This window comes from Eleutherodactylus coqui, chromosome 10 (genome assembly GCF_035609145.1).
Source record: "Eleutherodactylus coqui strain aEleCoq1 chromosome 10, aEleCoq1.hap1, whole genome shotgun sequence".
In the NCBI taxonomy this organism is placed as follows: Eukaryota; Metazoa; Chordata; class Amphibia; order Anura; family Eleutherodactylidae; genus Eleutherodactylus; species Eleutherodactylus coqui.
In genome coordinates this window covers 75,651,137-75,671,890 of record NC_089846.1, presented here as the reverse complement: position 1 = coordinate 75,671,890, position 20,754 = coordinate 75,651,137, and the positions used below count along the sequence as shown (strand labels likewise).

Here is a 20,754-nt window from a genome sequence, read left to right as displayed (position 1 = left end):
CCCATACAGGTAAATATAGCATGCGGCCAGCGACGCCCTAGCAAACCGGTTCCAGCTGTGAATATTCATAAGCACATCAATGTACGCACATACAGAATAATGTCCGCTGGTGAGTCACGCAGGGTTCTACCACTGTGGAGCCGGAAGTGAGTTGGCCTATCGCCGCGTATGGCAGTGATGAAGCACTGTGTATGACAGCATATCTCACGCATGTATCTCCCACACGTCATCTTAGTCAGTCTTCAAGTGTTTTTAGTTTGTTTAAATTTCCCGCGTCGTTGCTTTGCATATGCGCCACCCATATGCAATGTAATTGCGTATGGGTGGCGTTGAATACGCACCCATATGTCATACGTAATACGCAGCAAATAGAACTTTTTTTGCATTTGTGTATTACACAATTCTTACACGCAAATGTGAGCAAACCAGCGTAAGGCAATGTATTTGATTGCCTGTAAATGACCGTGTATCAAAACAAGCATACACCGCGCATGTAATATGTGGTACTTTTACACTCATGTAAGCCAGATCTAACTCCAGGCCCGCTGCATTGCGCAGACCAAAAAGTGTGCCTACCAGAGGGTTCTTACGGTTTTTTGAATATTTTTTTTTTAACAAGGTACAAAGTAACGAATGTAAAAGTAACAAGGTAAAGAAATAATAAAAATGTTGCTGAATAAACCGAAATATCAACAATGGTAGAACCTGATATTTAACACATTGTAGGCTCATATCAGCTTGTGTTGATATTTCGTATTTGTTCTACGTTCGTCCTACCCCCGTAGTGGGGAATAATAAAGGAACTCTCCACCCATGGGGGTCCCACCGTGTAGGTAGGTCAGAGACAAAGTGCATGCTGCAACAACTTCTCAGTTCTTTAGCTGCGCAGTCATTTTAGGCTGCACACAGGAATTAATACTACGGCCACGTAAGGCCGACTGCACATGACCGGGTCGGATTCCGGATGTGGGATCCCGCAGCAGAATCCGACTCTGTGACTGTGAATTCTTCTGTACTGTGGATGGTCCGGCGGACATGCGCAGTACAGATTTTCCCTCGTCAGGCGATGACGCAGAATCCGCGACCTGTCTGCAGTGTTAATTGCAGATGGCTTCCGTTGACTTCAACACCGCACTAAATTTGAGAATGCTGTGATTTTTCCTCTGCGAGTGGAAAATTGCAATTAATTTCTTCTCGTGTGCAGGAAAAAGCCTGTTCAAGATTCCACAATACAAATATACTCGTGTGCAGCCGGCCTGAAGCAGATTCCAGACATCACAGTAGGGACTGCAGTAGGCTTTCGGGTTTTTATCAGGACGAGCAATTCAAATGGCTTATGGGTTCCAGAAACTTAACACACAGTTCTGAAAACTTCGGAATCACAATCCAGAACACTCAGCAGCACAGACTCAGAGATCTCCGCAGCACTGTATCGGCGCGGTGGTCTCTGCAGAATCAACTACACAGTAAACTCAGTCTTATTGTGCAGCAGTTGTAATGCTGTCAATTGCGTCACCCTCTGAAGGTCAGTGCCTGCGCGGGCTACAACACTTGTATGCTCCGTCTCTTCCCCGGCGCTTGTAGACACAATCTGTTTATCACAGATAATAATATATTGGGCAGCAGCACAACCAGTATAACCACCATGTGGGGGAGCCTTGAAATGTGGTGCAAGATTTTATAAGTCAGGTCCGGACTTAGTGGCCCATAGATATCGTTACCAAACGATCAAACGAAGCAAGATCAGCATTCTGGAACTTTTCATAGAAAAAGTAAAAACTTCTTAGGCAATCTGTTTATCAGCCTAATCTCTTTGGTTGATGACTGTTGAGCACTTCAGCTGTCCCAGCGATGATCGCTTCTGTACCCTCACACAGCAGGGATCATCAGATGCAGCGACGGACCAGTGATGATCGCTCCTGTACCCTCACAAAGCAGGGATCATCAGATGCAACGACAGACCAGCGATGATCGCTCCTGTACCCTCACAGAGCAGGGATCATCAGATGCAGCGACAGACCAGCGATGATCGCTCCTGTACCCTCACAGAGCAGGGATCATCAGATGCAACGACAGACCAGTGATGATCGCTCCTGTACCCTCACAGAGCAGGGATCATCAGATGCAGCGACGGACCAGTGGTGATCGCTCCTGTACCCTCACAGAGCAGGGATCATCAGATGCAGCGACGGACCAGTGGTGATCGCTCCTGTACAAGTGGCTTCAGTCTCTTTGGTTACTTATCAGCACACCATATGGTGGCCTTGTGGACATACAACTCACCTCTCACAGTCTCAGCAATCTAACAGTTTCCCAACCGCAGCTACAACACAAATCCACATGGTCCGGCCACAGAGGCCACACTCTGAAGCTGCACCCAGTCTCCTCACTCACAGCGAGCATCTCAGGACTCCCGACAACTCCTCTGCTTGGACCTCGCACACATTTTTGCGTTCTTCATCAATGTGGGAAACACACCCTCTGCTTGTGCAGCACATTCTACTTCTTATATCTCCATAGCACCTCCATGCTGGCGAAATGTGCCCTCTGGTTGTCAATCAGATACACTTAACCTGCCCAGCCTTGTAGCCGGTGAAGAACACCTGAAGCATGGCTACCATGTCTGGGTTGGGGACCAAATCACACAATGTCCACACAGGCCACAACAATTTGCATAGTCCCAGTGCATTCTGGGAAGAGAGAAGAGTCGCTGTGAGCGGGAAGATTGCTGGGTTTAGATGTGTCTAGCTGCTTGGAGGACATCGCCAGGCCGCCCGCGCTGAGTGGCATCTTATAGGTTATATATCATCACTAGAATTCTTGACTTTCAGAAGTTTGGAAGTGGACATCAGCTGACAACATGGAAGAGATGAGTAGCCATATGGTGATCGGTAATGTCTGCTATATGTTTACAGACCGACCAGAGGGAAACAAAGGCAGTTGGCTGAAACGGTAGTTGGCAGTTGGACAAAGCCCAGTTGGCCAAAACGTGTTCAGCGTTCCTGTATATGATGTTTGTGAGTGTCATGCTCTTTTATTAATAAAGAAGATTTTTTTAGTGGTTGAAGCTGTCCTCCATCTCTTCTCTTTGGAATTGGACAGTAGCCACTTGCCGCTTTTGAGGATTCAGCTCCCGCTATATCTTCTTCATATTACCGAGGTGCTGCAGGAGAGGTGAGCCCGTACTTTTATATATTTTTACTGACCAGAGGAAAAGCCAAACTTCATCGGCCGGAAATGCGAGCTTGTGTCTCTACTGGAGGAAAAGGTGCGCAGTCTTTGGGAGAGAATAGCTACATCGTAACTCATGTAAGGAAGGTGAGGATTTTCTTGACAGAGCAGAAGTTCAAATTATGTAGAAGGAAAAGAAATGTCTAGTGTATCTGCAGAAGCTGAGGAATGGAAGCATGTGGCCCAAAGAAGCCAGAGGATCATGAGTCAGCCAGCACCCATACTGCACAGGAACCAGTACCAGACTCTATCACAGGAGAACAATGAAGGGGTACATCAAGAAATGACTCTACTAATTAAGATTGTTGGAGAATTAGGGGAGGGGGGATAATGGGGGGAAATAAAAAAAGGAAGGTATATGCATGGGTAAGGTGATATTTTATACACTGTAAACATTGAACTAGAAAGCTTACGTAGATATCTAATGGCGAAGTCACTACTGTAATCAAAATGTGTATTATATGACCACGATTTTCTGTAATTGTTATGACTTGTTCGTGTATGTTCTTCTTAAATGCCAATAAAAAAAGAGTTTAAAAAAAACAAATGACACAAAGAACAGTCTAGTAAGCTCCCAGAATCCTCATGGATGGAGAAGAAGTGCTGTTGTGAAGAAGAAAAGGAGAGTGCTGGTTGTGGGGGATTCCCTATTGAGAGGAATGAAGGTAGAAACAAGGGGAATTGGAGCTCCTAACACAGGAAGAGAAATATGATGTCATAGGCATCACAGAAACTTAGTGGGATGATACACGATTGGAATACAAAGCTTGAAGGATACAACTTATTTATAAGAAACAGACCTAATAAAAGGGGAAGAGGTGTTGTGTTGTATGTTAGGAAAACATTCATCTCCACAGAGATTCAAGCTTCAGAGCATGGTAGTTCTGTAGAAAATGTTTGGGGAAGAATACAAAGAGAGAACAACAGAAAGGACACCATTGTAGGCATTTACTATAGGCCACCTGGACAAGCAGAAGATATGGATGAACTCTTTCTACATCAGATGGCCAAGCTCTCAAAAAAGCACAACACAGTGATCATGGGAGATTTTACCTATCCAGACATTTGTTGGGAATCTCTCTCAGGTAAAAGTAATGGATCCAACAAATTCTTATCTGCTCTTGCTGACAACTTTATCTTCCAGAAGGTAGAAGAGAAAATGAGGGGATCTGCTATCTTGGACCAAATTCTTACCAACAGGGAGGGAATGGCTGAGGAAGTAAGAGTGGCTGGCAGTGATCATGCTATCCTTGAATTTTGGATAAAAAGGGGTGGAAGACCTGAGAAAACTCAGACCTCAAGGTTGGATTTCACAAAGGCAGATTTCAATGAACTCAGAAAGACGATAGGAAGAATCCAATAGCTGGATGTTCTTAAGGAAAGAAATGTCCCAAGAAGGTTGGGAAATTGTAAAATGAGATTCTCAAAGCACAGTTGTTAACAATCCCTAAAAGAAGGAAGAATGGGAAGCATTTAAAGAAACCAGGATGGAAGAACACAGAACTTGCACACATGTTAAAAACAAAGAAAATGTTGTTTATCAAATGGAAAGAGGTGGACTATCTAAAGAAGAGTATAATGCGGTCTTCAGAAACTGTAGGGCAATTGTCAGAAAAGCTAAAGCTAATAATGAATTAAGGCTTACAACAGAGGCCAAAAGCAATAAAAAAGGATTGGGGGGGGGGGGGGGGGATGTCAAAAGCAAAAGAAAAGTCAAGCATGCTATTGGATGCTTACAGGATGAAAATGGTGAATTGGTTAAGAATGATGTTGAGAAGACCGAAGTTTTAAATTACTATTTTGTATCTGTTTTCTCTCAGAAAGTAGATGGAACATCAACTGATCTTCCCTGTGCTATTAGGGGGAATAAAAGAATGCAGGCTATCTATAAGCAAAGAGATGGTGAGGGAACACTTAGACAACTAACATGAATTCAAGTCTCAAGTTCCAGATGAATTATATCCTAGGATACTAAAGGAAGAATGAATGAATGAAACAGGTTGCCACGGGAGGTGGTGAGTTCTACTTCAATGAAGTCTTCAGAGGCTGGGCAAATATCTGTCTGGGGTGATTCATTGAATCCTGCATTGAGCAGGGGGTTGGATCCGATGACCCTGGAGGTCCCTTCCAACTCTACCATTCTAGGATTCTATGAGAGACTATCACACTTCCCACTGCATGTCTACACTCTATTATCAGTCATCATCATACTCTGGTGATAAACATCAGCAATTACATCAGTCAGTGATGTCTTAGACATTTCTACATAAACCAGTTGCATTTTACCATTTACAATATCCTACAGTTATGCAATAAACACGAGCGCCTACATTGCTGATGCTTGTAATCCGTCATAGGTTCTATTTATCTAAGCACATGCTATTAACATCATTGCACTTCTATTATAAACCTACCCATCACACACAAGACGTCCACCATTATAAGATTTCCCATTCAACATTAGCAGTACACCATAATCCTGTTGCATGTACACAACACCTGGTGGGCACTATAATAGTACTTCTAGTAAACAATTCTTATCGCATTTCCCTCACTAAATCGAACATTCACATCATCTTTCTGCTCATGAATTATTGTATGCATTTTTTCTCCATTAAATGTTGGCATTTACAACACTTTATTCCCTTAAAAGACATATGCAGGAGACAATAAGCCACCATTTAAGTCTCATTCGCACGAGTGTAAACAGACGTCACCATCTGGATGTTGTGCTACCGGAGGGTTATTGTGTTTTGCCTCCATTCTGTTAAAGCCCCCTGATGATTCCAGTAACTATTGATTTGGAGGAAACGCATTGGGAAATGCAGAGGTGACGGATATGTTTGTATGGTGCGTTAGACCGACAGGTGCAGTGCAGGTGACAGCCACCAGGTGTGATCAGGACAATCGCCCCACAGGCAGGATACATGTAGGGAAACTTGTCATCATGCCTCAAGCTCTTGCTTTAGAGCAGGGGTGTCGAACTCATTTTCACCAAGGGCCACATCGGGCTTATGGTGACCTTCAAAGGGCCGATTGTAAGACAGTATAGTGAGGGCTCGTTCACACCAGCGTATTTGCGTACATAATATGCAGTGAATAGAAGCCATTGGTTTCAGTGATTTCATTCACATGATGTATATTTTCACACAGCATGACCTATTTTGTTGCGTACTACGCACCATGATAGGCCATTGAAGTGAATGGGCCGCGCAGGAAACCGATGTATTCACTGCATATTAGCGCACCATCTCAGTGGGCGCGTCTGCGTTCTTTTCTGCATGCCCAAATACGTAGGTATAAGCGATTTTCGATTGCGCAAATACGTAGCGCATTTGTGCGACCGAAATGCAATTAAGTCCGTGAGAACGAACCCTAATAGTGACCCCTATAGTGGTCGCAGTAGTCATAGTGACCTCTATAGTGGTCGCAGTAGTCATAGTGACCCCTATAGTGGTCGCAGTGATAAGTGACCCCTATAGTGGTTGCAGTAGTAATAGTGACCCCTATAGTGGTTGCAGTAGTCATAGTGACCCCTATAGTGGTCGCAGTAGTAATAGTGACCCCTATAGTGGTCGCAGTAGTCATAGTGACCCCTATAGTGGTCGCAGTGATAAGTGACCCCTATAGTGGTCGCAGTAGTCATAGTGACCCCTATAGTGGTTGCAGTAGTAATAGTGACCCCTATAGTGGCCCCAGTAGTAATAGTGACCCCTACAGTGGTCACAGTAGTCATAGTGACTCTCATAGTGGCCCCAGTAAAAATATTGACCCCCACTGTGGCCCCAGTAGTAACAGGGTACCCCACAGTGGCCCCAGTAGTAATAGCGACCCCCACAGTAATATTAACCTCCTCCCAGCAGCAATATAACCCCCCACCCAGCAGCAATATTAACCCCCACCAGCAATATTAACCCCTTCCCCCCGCACCAATATTAACTCCCTCCCAGCAACAGTATTAACTCCCACCCACCCAGCAGCAATATTAACCCCCACCAGCAATATTACCACCCCACCCCCGCAGCAATATTAACCCTCTCCCAGCAACAATATTAACCCTCCCCCCCGTCCCCTTCCCAACCCGGCAGCAATATTAACCCCCTGCCAGCAACAATATTATTCCCCCACACCCAGCAACAATATTAACCCTCCCAGCAATATTAACCCCTCCCCCCCGCAGAAATATTAACCCCCACCCCCGCCAGCAATATTACCACCCCACCCCCACAGCAATATTACCACCCCACCCCCACAGCAATATTAACCCCCTCCCAGCAGCAAAATACCCCCCCCCAACACACCAGCAATATTAACCCTCTCACCCCCGGCAGCAATCAGCAATATTAACCTCCTCCCAGCAACAACAATATTAACCCCCCACCCCCAGCAGCAATATTGACTTCCCCCTTCCCCAGCCATATGCTTACCTCCTCCTTGCTGTCAGCGCCGCTCCTCCTCGGATCGTGCTGAGCCCGGGTGGCATATTATCTTTTCCCACAAGACTTCTGCACTATTGAGCAATTCCAGCAACCTGATTGGTTGCTTGGTGAATCAGCGAACCCAAACAACCAATCACTGTGAATCAGCCAACCCAGACAACCAATCACTGTGAATCAGCCAACCCAGACAACCAATCACGTTGCTGGAATTGCTCAATAGTGCAAAAGTCTTGTGGAAAAAGTTCATATGCGCCCGGGTGCACAGTGTGCAGCACGGCACGCTTCCTCCCTGAGTCCTCTCCTGCGGAACTGAAGAGCAGGGGACTGGGGAGAAGGATTCTGATGTCAGAGTGTGCGCCGGGATCAGCGCTGTCAGTGTGATTACAAGTGGGGAGTTGCGGCACCCCAGCTGGTAATCACTACAGTGGTGAGCGGCCGTCGGCATGCCGCGGGCCACATAACATGAGACAGCGGGCCGGGTTCGGCCCGCGGGCCTTGTGTTTGACACATGTGCTTTAGAGGAAGGGAAAATGTATTAATACTACCCAAGATCCCCTGCGGTGAATACTCCTGTCATCGGACCGTCAGTACATGATGGTATTCTATTCTCTACTGCTGTATATATCTATAGGACTGATTCATCTGCAGTGCCTGTGTGTAGTGGGCCTACGGAACACTTACAGCACATTTGTCCTGTCACACCTGTCTATATGCCGTCCATGGATGTAGGAGGTGACATCTGTAGGAGAGACCCAGTGTCTCCTCTTCTCTTCTAAGCCTAGAGCTTAACACTGATGTTAGCTGGTCTCCCATTGGCTGACAGTCAGATTCAATTTCACTGGTGCAGAGCCCAAGGGCGGGAAAACTACTGCACAAGTCCCTATGCAAGAATGGGAGGAGTTCAGAAAGTGTGGGAAAGAAACAGAGGAGATAAAAGGGAGTGACAGTGAGCAGTTATGCAGATTCAGCTAGGTGTGAGAGAGGAGAGGTTGCAGTCCAGTCATGTCGGAGCGGAGGAAGTACCCTACTAGAGCAAGCCTAGTAGTTCAGCATGTTTTCTCCTGGATCGAGCGTGGTGTAAACCCGCTCCCTTGGCATCCCACAGCAGAGGAAAGGAAATCCTTTCTGAGGGCTTATTTAGACGATCGTATATCGGCTCGGTTTTCACGCCGAGCCGATATACGGTGTCCTTGTCTGCAGGGGGGGGGGGTGGGGGGGGATGGAAAAGCCAGGAGCAGGAACTGAGCTCCCGTCCCCTCTCCGTCCCTTGCCACTATTTGCAATAGAAGGGGGCGAGACGGGGGCAGAGCTAAGTCCTGCCAGAGAGGGGACAGGCAGGTGGAGCTCGGGCCAACTCCCTTGAGGTCTTTTCCTCGAGGGAACTTGGTCTCCGCCCCCCGAGTCGGTTTCAGCCTCCAACAACTAACCATACGATCGAAACCTTCTGTAAATTCGTAAAACAAGATGTAGGCTATCTAACATCCCATAAGCTATGTAAACCATGTAGAGCAAACATGAGTAAGGATGAGATTATAGCCATCAAGAAGCTAAGCAAGAATAATTCAGTGGTAATAAAACCGGCAGATAAGGGTGGGGCGATCGTCATTATGGACAGGGACAAATATATCAATGAGATCCAGCGCCAATTGGATGATCCCAAAACATATGAACGATTAAGATCTGACCTCACCCTATGCTTTCAGATACAACTGCACACAGTGATTAAAGAGGCAGTTGAGAATGTGAATATTGACCAGCAATTAGCTGACTTTCTGCTAGTATTACATCCCATTACGCCTACTATTTATGTTTTGCCGAAGGTGCACAAAAGCTTGGAGAATCCCCCGGGAAGACCGATCATCTCCGGGAAAGACTCCCTTTTCAGCACAATATCCTGCTTCTTAGATAGAGTGTTGAGAGTTTTTGGGACAAATGATAAATCATACATACGAGACACTAGTGATTTCTTAAATAAAATAAAAGAAATAAGAGTTAGTGAACAAACGACACTAGTGTCACTAGATGTAGTTTCGCTATACACCATTATCTCTCATGAGAAAGGGCTTGAGGCGGTTCGGGAATATCTAATAGATTCCGCTTGGGATAATGGGACGATTCAATTTATTCTCACATTACTCGAATTTATTCTGATGAATAATTTTTTCATCTTCGACAATGTCTTCTACCAGCAATGTTGCGGCATCGCAATGGGGTCAAATGTGGCCCCAACATATGCCGTGATCTTCATGAACTACATTGAGAGGACAAACATATATACCTCCCCATCCTGGCACTGTGTGCGAGGATGGTGGAGGTATATTGACGATGTTTTTATGTTGTGGGATGGTTCAGAGGAGGAGTTGGCAATTTTCCACAATGAGCTAAATGGGATCCTCCTGGAATTGAACTTCACAATATCAACGTCAAAAACAGAACTTCAATTCTTGGATGTAATGGTTATAAAGAACGGTGATCTATTAGAGACTGATCTTTTCACCATGGTCACAGATAGAAATATTCTGTTGGTATTTGATAGCTTCCACCCGAGAAGGACTATCGAATCGCTACCGTGGAGCCAGTTTCTCCGAGTAAGACGGATAGTCAGTAATGATAAGATCGATGAGAGGTTGGAGGAAATGTGCTCCAAATTTGTAGTAAGAGGTTACCCATGTAAGCTGCTGTCACCACTGGTAGATAAGGTTCAATCACTTCCACGTGAACAATTACTGATTGCTAAGGGTAGAAAAATGGACAATGCCTGTATTCCATTCATATCGAATTACAGCCCTATAAGTGACCAAGTGATGAGAATCATCAGAAAGCACTGGCCACTATTATCAAGGGGCAATGTAAATGTTCCTGAGATTCTTTCGCTCCCTATAATGGCATATAGGCGTGGTCAAAACCTTAAAGACCAACTAGTCCACTCTTACTTACCTGATGTCAGTCCCTCGAGCCAACGTACCCTTCTTTTTCTAGTCAAGAAAGGGAATTTCCCGTCTCAGCTGCACTTTTTGCAGCAACATGAGCAGGGGTGATACGTTTAATCACCCGCGGACGGGAAAAGTCTTTCATATAAAGCATAGATATACTTGTCAGTCCTCTTATGTGGTGTATTTAATATCATGCCCATGTGGCCTGTATTATGTGGGTGAAACGATTCAGGAGATCCGTTCTAGGATCACAAAACATAAGAGCACGATTAGAACGAAGAATACATTGTTGCCCATTCCTAAGCATTTTTTGGCCTTCGCGCATAGTATCAGTCAACTTAAATTCAGGGTCATAGACCACGTGGCGGTGATCAAATCAAAATAATAAAGAGAAAGGAAGCCAGTTGGATTTTTAATTTGGATACTCTGACACCAGCTGGCTTAAATCTTGAGTACAACACCTTTGCATTTCAGTGAAACTTTAGCTTCTTTCTGACTTATTTTCCCTATATATATGTGTAATATATATTTTCTTGTCTTTTTATTACAGGTATCTTGGATTAAGATGGTGCATACCTAGATTTGGAACTACCCTGTGCATGTGGAGCCTTTGGATTTTTATCCAATAGAATTGATCAGCTGGTGTTATTCTGCCTTGATTATTTGTGATTATGGAATAATGGATAATGCCTATCCCTTTAAATGTATTTTTGGAAGTGACTTAATAAAAACATTCATTGTTAAAGTTAATCCTCCTCATGTGTTGCACATCTGTTAGTACCCTACGGCTAGAAATTTATGTGCATAAACCATAGAAGCAGCGAAAGCGTAATTAATCGGTGGTAAAAATATACTGAGACCTTATGTACGGGCCGTGAATATACACGGAGAATCTTTATTATCCGATACATGATTAAGTACATGTGCGATCGCATGATCCGTAATCTACTCTGAGGGTCAGTCATGTAAGCAAGGGAAATACCAACATTGAATATAAACCCAGGGTATATTAAGTTGGGAACTGGTAAAACCCCTTTTCATGTAATTGAGCATCTCAGATTATCCTTGACTGAGGGTCTCCAGAGTAGTCATGATGAGAATAAGACAAGTTAATCCAGTAAAAGGAGATAATTGGTTAGCCAAGTATGGGATCTTAATGCTGATTATTGAAGTCACCTGGGTCAGTTATGTATATATTCAATTGTGAACACCTAATACTATGCATAGGCTGCGATATGATGCTATAAGTCCTGCACCTGTGGGGTTATGTTAAAGGGGTTGTCCCGCGCCGAAACGGTTTTTTTTTTTTTTCAACCCCCCCCCCCGTTCGGCGCGAGACAACCCCGATGCAGGGACGTAAAGAAAGCTTACCGGAGCGCTTACCTTAATCCCCGCGCTCCGGTGACTTCAATACTTACCGGTGAAGATGGCCGCCGGAATCCTCTTCCTCCGTGGACCGCAGCTCTTCTGTGCGGTCCATTGCCGATTCCAGCCTCCTGATTGGCTGGAATCGGCACGTGACGGGGCGGAGCTACACGGAGCCAGCATTCTGCACGAGCGGCTCCATAGAAGACTGCAGAAGACCCGGACTGCGCAAGCGCGGCTAATTTGGCCATCGGAGGGCGAAAATTAGTCGGCTCCATGGGAACGAGGACGCTAGCAACGGAGCAGGTAAGTAAAAATGTATATTACAAAGTATATTACAAAGTGCATTATTATGGCCATACAGAAGTGTATAGACCCACTTGCTGCCGCGGGACAACCCCTTTAAGGGAGACAATTATGTATCACCTTGAATGTATATAATAGGGAGACATCCGGACTTCTGCGCATGCGCAAGGTCCGGCTCCGCTTGGAAGGGGTATTATAGGAACGGAGGTACCATACGCCACGTGATGCACGTCAGATGACGTACACGAAGTGGGCAGGATGGTCCGCTAACTCTTTAGGGGCTTGAACAGCACGAGAGGACGCGATCCCCGCGCATGCGCGGCACTCGGTTGCCGCTTGGAGCTGAAGATCCTTTAGTGGGTGGACCCTGCGACGCATAGTACACGTCACGTGACGAGCTTAATGGGGAAGGCAGTCCCGATGCATACACGTGATGCACGTCAGATGATGTGCACGAAGTGGGCGGGATGGCCCCCTAGTTCATGAGAGGCTTGAATATCACGAAAGGACGCAATTTCCGCGCATGCGGGGTACTTTGTTGTTGCTTGGAGATGAGGACTCCTTAGAGGTATGGGCAATGAAGGATATGCATTTGGGCTCACATGAAAGGTATGCTCCACACCTGCTACAAATGTTTTTTAATGATGTGGGTGGCTGTTTTGGGATATAAATGTACCTAGGAATATGCATTGTATTAGCTTGACAAAGACCAACATAGAAGGTCGAAACGTTGCTATTCTGTGTGATGTAGAGGTTTTTGCCTGTATTCCGATGGATATATAAAAGCAATTTGCACCGACAAGCTGCTACCTGATGCTTTCTGATTAATGACTACTAAGAGGACACCTGGGGGCACTATGACTATTAAGGGCACACTGGGTTGAGACTTGATTAACTAATAGAGATGAGCGAGCATACTCGCTAAGGACAATTACTCGAGCGAGTATTGTCCTTAGCGAGTACCTGCCTGCTCGGAACAAAAGATTCGGGTGCCGGCGCGGGTGAGAGGTGAGTTGCGGGAGTGAGCAGGGGGTAGCGGGGGAGAGAGAGAGATATCTCCCCGCCCCCCGCCGGCACCCGTATCTTTTCTTCCGAGCGGGCAGGTACTCGCTAAGGACAGTACTCGCTCGAGTAATTGTCCTTAGTGAGTATGCTCGCTCATCTTTATTAACTAACCTTCACTCTTCTGATTTCTTCTAATATATAAAACTTAACTTTTAATTATTTTAAACAAGATAAAAATTCTCTAGACATACAAAACACTATGAAACAAAACCAAACCTATAGCACAGTCCAATAACAATACATCTGATTAGGTACACATATTGTGTCCAGTAGTGGTGTTCCATCAGGATGTACCTAAGACCAAACCATGTACTGTCCCAGTATAGATAGTATACTATTCTGCACTACTCATGGGTGGAGCACCATCATATAGATATCCAATTATAGTATCCCCACTATCTGGGGGCTTAAGGGCTAATGCCCAAGGCTGGATTTCTGCCGCAAATCTGCAGCGTTATGCCGCATCTATTAGATTCTATTGAACCTAATAGCTTAATGTTCACACTGCGGAATTACGCAGCGTGAACGAAACTGCAGCATGTTCTAATTGCCATGGAAAAACGTGCAGCTGGCTTCTATTTTAGTCAATGGAAGCCAGCCATCACGCGATACTTCTGCTGTGAGTACAGCGGAAGTATCTCGTGATTATGCGTCACTGCCCACCGCCGGCCGCATCATCCCCCACTGCCGACGCGTTATGTGCTGTATTGTGCATGCGTGCCGGTTCGCCAGGCGGGATTAAAGCTTTGCATCTGGAGAGGTGAGTATGGGGTCTTTGGGGGCACCGTTACGGACTCCACTGCAATATTCCGCTCCGTCACGGCCATGCGCATGAGGCCTAACAGTACAGTGAAAAAGTGATTGAACTGTGCTTTTGTGTATATACACACTGTACATATAGGTGACTATGGGGATTATAGGTTATGTTATACAGCTGAGCGCTCCGAATGGATATGCAGAACACAGCTGGAGCACTGTGTTCTTCATACTCCGTCTGTTCACGGAGCACTCAGCTGGTATACAGCTGTGCGCTCCGTGAGGAGTATGAAGAACACAGCTGGACCGCTGTGTTTTTCATACCCCGACTGTGTTCACGGAGCGGGATACAGCTAAAACAATAGTATCAGCTGTATCCCACTGTGAACTCCTGATAAGGCTGATCGTTCTCTTTCAGCATCAGTGTTATAGTGACGTGTCAGAGGATTTGATTGGTGGGAGTCTGGGTGCTGAGACCCCCACTGATCACTAAAATGAAGAGGCAGACGTCTTTGCTCTGTGCTCTGCCCTTTCCACTGTGATTGGCAAGATGCATATGGATTTATAGAGTTTCTATTGTATTCAGTAAGCCAATCCAAGGAGAGCAGAAAAGAACCAGTCGGGTACAGCACTCAGCGGAGCGCTTCCGTCCCATCACCTTAGCAATACGTGCATGTCTCCGTACCCGGACTATCACTGATTAACCCCTTAAGGACCAGGCTTTTTTGTACCTAAAGGACCAGACATTTTTTAGGGATTTTACCCATGTGGTGGTTTAACTGCCCTATTTTTTTCATTAGCTACCAAAATTACTTTTGCAGCGTTTTTTTCCCCGTGATAAATAGGGCAATTTTTTAATATAGTTTTTACTGACCTTTTTTAATTTTTTAGTTCTATTAAGGGTAAAAAGCTAAAAAACAATTTTTTAAATTTATACTTTTTTTTTGTAATTTAGTGTATTTACACTAAAATAAAATATGGGAACATTTTGTTTTGGACGTTTTGATATATAATATGCATGGTTTTGGATGACAGGGCGCATACAGTTTTGGTTGGCGTTGGCTTTGGGTTATTTTCTTTCTTATGTGTATATTTTTATTTTATTCTGTAATTTAGCTTTATTAATTTATGTAATTATTTTTTTTTTACTATCTATGTCCCTCATGACATCATATAAGACTTTTGGGGAACATTCACGTGTTTTTTTTTAATTCTACACTTTCCCACTGTAGCTGGTGTATCCACAGGAGCCCCAGTTACAGGGAAAACATTCCCCTGTAGTGACAATAGTCACTGTCCGAGCTGATCAGGGGCTGCTAAGACCCTGTAGCTCTACTGTACCAGGGGATACCGGCAGTCACGTAACTGCCGAGTACTGTAATGGAAATTATACTTCTACTTTCACTCTTTAGTACATAGCGCTCAATGAGCGCTGTGTACTAGAGAAAGGAGAAGGCAGAAGGGGTTAAAAAACACTCCTGCCTTCTCCTTTGGATTCTCAGTTGTGACTAATAGCTGAGAACCCTACCTACTTCTGATTGATTACAGAAGCAGGGGCTTTAATTCCCCCGCTGTATTTTTACTATTCGCCGGAATTAAAGCCCAGGACCGAGCGCTGCAAATTTACTGTGCTCTGTCCTTAATGGGTTAAAACTTCTGGCTTGTCACTATGACATATCAAAAGTTTTTTTTCTAAAGTTTAATTACACTTTAAAGGATTTTTTTTGCAACAGCTCTGAAGTCCACCCACCTACCTAGGCACTGCTCTGTAGTGATGCATTTATTATTTCTTTTCCAGATGTGGCCCCCCTTAACATTACGTCAATCCTTCCCCGTGTAATAATCACATGAATTTCAATACAAGCCTCTACCACATGACACCGCTCAGGCTTCACTACTGGCCTCTGGAAACTGTGCAGGAATACAACATCCCCAGGCCACAAATCACATCATTGTAACCTCATATATGAAATGTACAAACTGATTTCATGGATGTTTTATGTAAATAAAGTGAATTATTGTATAATGAAAAGTTCTGCAACTTTCTAATAAACTTTTTTTGTTTCAATCTCTCACCATCTTCAAAAATTCATGAACGGGCGGGTTGAACTCTGTGGGCAGTAGCCCGCCGCAGAAACCCACCCTGCCTGCTGCAAGAGGACATTACCTACCCATCCGGATTCTCTGCTTGGCATGCAGATCTTCCATCTTCTCCTCTATGGATGTGGGCGGGTGCATCTGCATATGGGTGGGCCCGTCGGCCGTCGGGTCGCCGCACATGCGCAGTGGAGATTTTTTTCTTTAAATCTCCTGCTTTCCTGTGGGATCCACAGAACACCTGCGGGTGTGCAGCGGATCGGAATGAATTTCATTGACTTCAATGGAAGCCGTCCCTGCGGAATCCGCAGAAAAATGGAGAATGCTGCGATTTGTTTTCCAGACGAAAAGGTCCGCAAAACAAATTCACATCTTTAATTATTTTGCAGGTGCCCATGTCTCCTTATGGGCGGCTTGATTTGTGGATCTCCTGCGCAGGTGTCCCGTGCAGGATCCGCAAATCAAACCCGCCCATGGACATGAGGCCTCAAAGTACAAGTTACTACAAAGGTTTCCAGTCATCTGTGAACATAACGCATGAGGAACGGCAATGTATCTCTTGTCCTTATTGTTTGCAGAAATGGGGTACCATGTATCAGCCCTGAGCACAGGCTGTTTAGGCTACTTTCACATATGCACTGGAGGTTTGTCCAGCACCGATCTGGCATAAAATCCTTGATGAAATAGCGCACTCTGCTGCACTATTTCATCTGAGAAAATATTATCTGGCATGCCAGAAACCGGATTATAGACATTGGGGTCTATCAGATGCTGCTCGGATACGGCATGTCCCAGATCTGGCAGTTCTGATGTTTTCATTGTATATCTCCGAGGACGAAGCCCAATAAGGAATATAGATTGGAGGCTATTGGCGGAGCGGAGAGAATCTGCAAGCAAATGCATTCACAACGCCTGGGACTTTACGCCAGATGACTTTTTATCAACTAACAACTATTTTTTAGTCAAATTATAGTCAGTTAGCTTTATGGAATGCAGTCCTTTCTCCAGTAGTGAAACTATGGGGGATGAAGTTGCCTATAGGACTAACCGACACAAGTAATTTGAAAAGGTAATCTCCCCATCATTTTAGAGTGTGTTACATCCCCTAATAAGCAGCAAGGCGACCATCGACCCCAGTACACTAGAAACCACCACACAACCAGCTCTGCTATGTGAATACAGCAATCCAGGAAATACTCAACATAGGCGATGTTGAAAGAGCAGCAAGACACCTCCGGAGAAAGCCAGGACTGGGGAGCATACTGGGCATCTGCTCAGGCACCAGAGATGGAACAGGATTGGAGCAGCCAATATACCAATAAACAGATATATAGGTAGAGTGGAAGGGCGAAAGGAGAAATGGGAGGGTGAGGCAGAGGTTTCAAGATAGAAACCCCTGTCGTCTAGCAAAGGATGCTGGATGACTGATCCTGGATATAAATGAACAGCTTGCAACACTGAGATCCATTGGCACCATGGAAAGGAGTTTGCTGCTCACTGAGCACTCGCTGGGATAGATGTGGGGGTGGATGGTAGTATGAAGAGGCAAGATGAGCAGGCAGCTAGCTGGGTGACAGGAGGAGGGATAGAGGGAAGAGATCCATGGAGGCTAGTCCTGAACTGGCACACCCTACCAGGTTTGTAAAGTTGGCAGATGAGGGGAATGCCATTACAGAGCCAGCACAACTGCAACATGCCATGGTCTCTGACTGCCAGGGGGATGTCTGCTCCAGTAAGGAGAAAAAGGAGACCATGGCAGGCTAGACAGGTCCTGGTGGTAGGAGACTCAAATTATTAGTGGGACTGACCGTGACTGTCGAACGGTGTGTTGTCTTCCTGGCACTCGAGTTCGACACATCAAGGATTGGGTTGACAGATTACTGGGATGGGCTGGTGAGGATCCAGTGGTCATGGTACACATTGGCACGAATGACAAAGTTAGAGGTAGGTGGAAGGTCCTTAAAATGATTCAAAAGAACTAGGATGTAAGCTTAGGATGAGAACCTCCAAAGTAGTATTTTCTGAAATGATACCTGTACCTTATGCCATACCAGAAAGGCAGCAGAAGATTAGGGAGATAAACAAGTGGCTCCAGAGTTGGTGCTGGAATGAGAACTTTGCTGTTGGCTACAGGCTCTACTAGAGATGGGCTGCTTCTTAATGGGGAGAAGATGGCTATAAGGTTGTATAAATTAGGGACTGGTGGGAGGGCAACCAGAGAGATGGGGGGGGGAGACAGTGTAGACAGTGACCTAGGACTAAGAAATGTGGGTGGAACGGTGGGAGGGGTTAGTACAATTAGAACTGGCAGAACAGTTAGCAGGGATACATGCAATATAAAAAATAACCAAAATCTTCTAAACTGACTAATGCTAGAAGTTTGACCAATAAAGCAGACAAACTGGAGGTAATAATGTCTGAAGAAAAAAAGGACATAGTGGGAATAACGGAGACCTGGTTGGATCAAAACTGTGATTGGGTGGTGAACTTACAGGGTTACAGTCTGTTCAGAAGGGATCATAAAAGCCGGAAAGGGGGAGGGGTTTGTCTTTATTTAAAGTCCAATATAAAGCCCACATTACAGGAAGATATATGGGACAGAGATGAACATGTGGAGTCTCTATGGGTAGAGATTAGAGATGAGCGAGCATACTCGTTAAGGACAATTACTCGAGCGGGGGGGGAACGGGGGCGGCCGGGGAGAGCGGGGGGGGGGGGGGCGGACGGGGGGAGATCTCTCTCTCTCCCCCGCTCACTCCCGTAACCCACCGCTCACCCCCGCCGGCACCTGAATCTTTGCGGATGAGCAGGCAGATACTCAAAAAGGACGATACTCGCTCGAGTATTTGTCCTTAACGAGTATGCTCGCTCATCTCTAGTAGAGATGCATGGAGGGAAAAACAACAATGAAATCCTCATAGGGGTTTTCTATTGACCACCAAATATAACAGAACCCACTGCGGCAAATAGATAAAGCAGTAAATCACAATTAGGTTATTATTATGGGTAACATTAAATATCTGGATATAAACTGGGAAGCCGAAACCTGCAGCTCTCATAAAGGTGACAACTTTCTGTCGATAAAGATAATTACCCTACCCAACTTGTACAGGACCAGACTAAAGGGACAGACATTGTGGACTTAATATTAACCAACAGACCTGATGGAATAACAGGGGTATAAGTTGGGGGGCACCTAGGAAATCTTCGAACTTTCCTTCACACTTGAGGGTACGGATTGCGTATTCTGAGAGCAGAAGAAAAATCGCAGTAGGCTTTATTTCAACGCAGATTCCGCATGGACAGCCTCCAAAGATGTCAATGGTGGTGTGTGACCTGCAACCCATACGCTATTAGCATTGTGTATGGGCTGTGGCTACCTGCCTCATCATCAAGCAACAGCACAGGAAATAAAAAGAAACAAAAAAACCCTCTGCGGTCGTACGCAATACTGTTACTTGCTGTGCGCAGGGTCATAGCCGGAATCAGCTGCGGGCCTCCAGCATGCGAAATCCGACCTGCTCTTGTGAGCCCGGCCTTACTGTGAAAAGGGTTGGCAATAGGAGAAAACCAATGTGGATCAATAAAGATGTGAAGGGGCAAAACAGCAAAAATAAAGCGTTTAAACTACTAAAACAAGAAGGCAGCAAAGAAGAACTAAAAACCTATAAGCAATAAATATATTATGTTAAAATCAGATAAAAGCAGCAAAGATGGAGACGGAAAGACTTATGCTAAAGAGAGTAAAACCAACCCTATACTGTTCATCAACTATATACAGTAGAACCTCAACTATTGTCATTAATCCGTCCAGAAGCAATGGACTTTAGTAGAAATCAATGTTAATTGAGGACATGATTTCCATAGGAATTAATGCAAATCCAATTAATTGGTTCTAGTCTTTCTAAAAAAACACACCAAACCCCATTTAATAGAGAATAACTCTGGTCTTTAATACCAAAACCAATAACAATACTGAATGAATATAAAACACAACTGTAAAGAACAAATTAACATTGCAGGGACATCATTATAGCAGTACCTATCACTGTGTTATCTGTGCTTTGACATAGCACTGCAGGGACACGCCCTTTCACTTCCTGTTGCAGGGTGTGTCTCACCAGTGAGCAGGTGCTAGCAGCTCCAGGTCTCTCTCTCTTTCTCCTCCAGGGCCTGGGACTTTTTGCTCTCTCCTACCCAGGAGGGAGTGAGGTCCTGGGCTATGGCTAGAGGGAGGACCACTACCCCCACTCTCCGGAGCCAGCCGGCGGAGGATGGGGATGCTTCACAACCGGCTACCCAGGAGGGGCTGAGGAGATCTAGCAGGAGACGCAGCGATGTGTCTCCTGCACCCCTCCTGGAGACCACCCGAGGTGGCCGTCGGGCTAGCCAGGGTGAGGGACGGCGGCCCTCCGGGACCTCGGCTGCTGGAACTTCCAGCAAAGGCCCTCCTGGAGCCAGGCCAGGTACTCCTGGGGGAAACCCCAGTCCTACCATCGAGCACTGGGGGACACTGCGGCCTAGGGAGGATGTAACCGTCTTTGCTGCCAGGCTCGCTTCAA

General features: G+C 45.5%; 1 protein-coding gene across 1 annotated transcript in view; it reads right to left on the bottom strand.

Annotated features, from left to right (window-relative positions):
• Window positions 1-20,754, bottom strand: part of RGL2 (ral guanine nucleotide dissociation stimulator like 2) — a 63,266-nt gene that overhangs the window by 27,359 nt on the left and 15,153 nt on the right. The gene's annotated exons all lie outside the window — the stretch shown is intronic.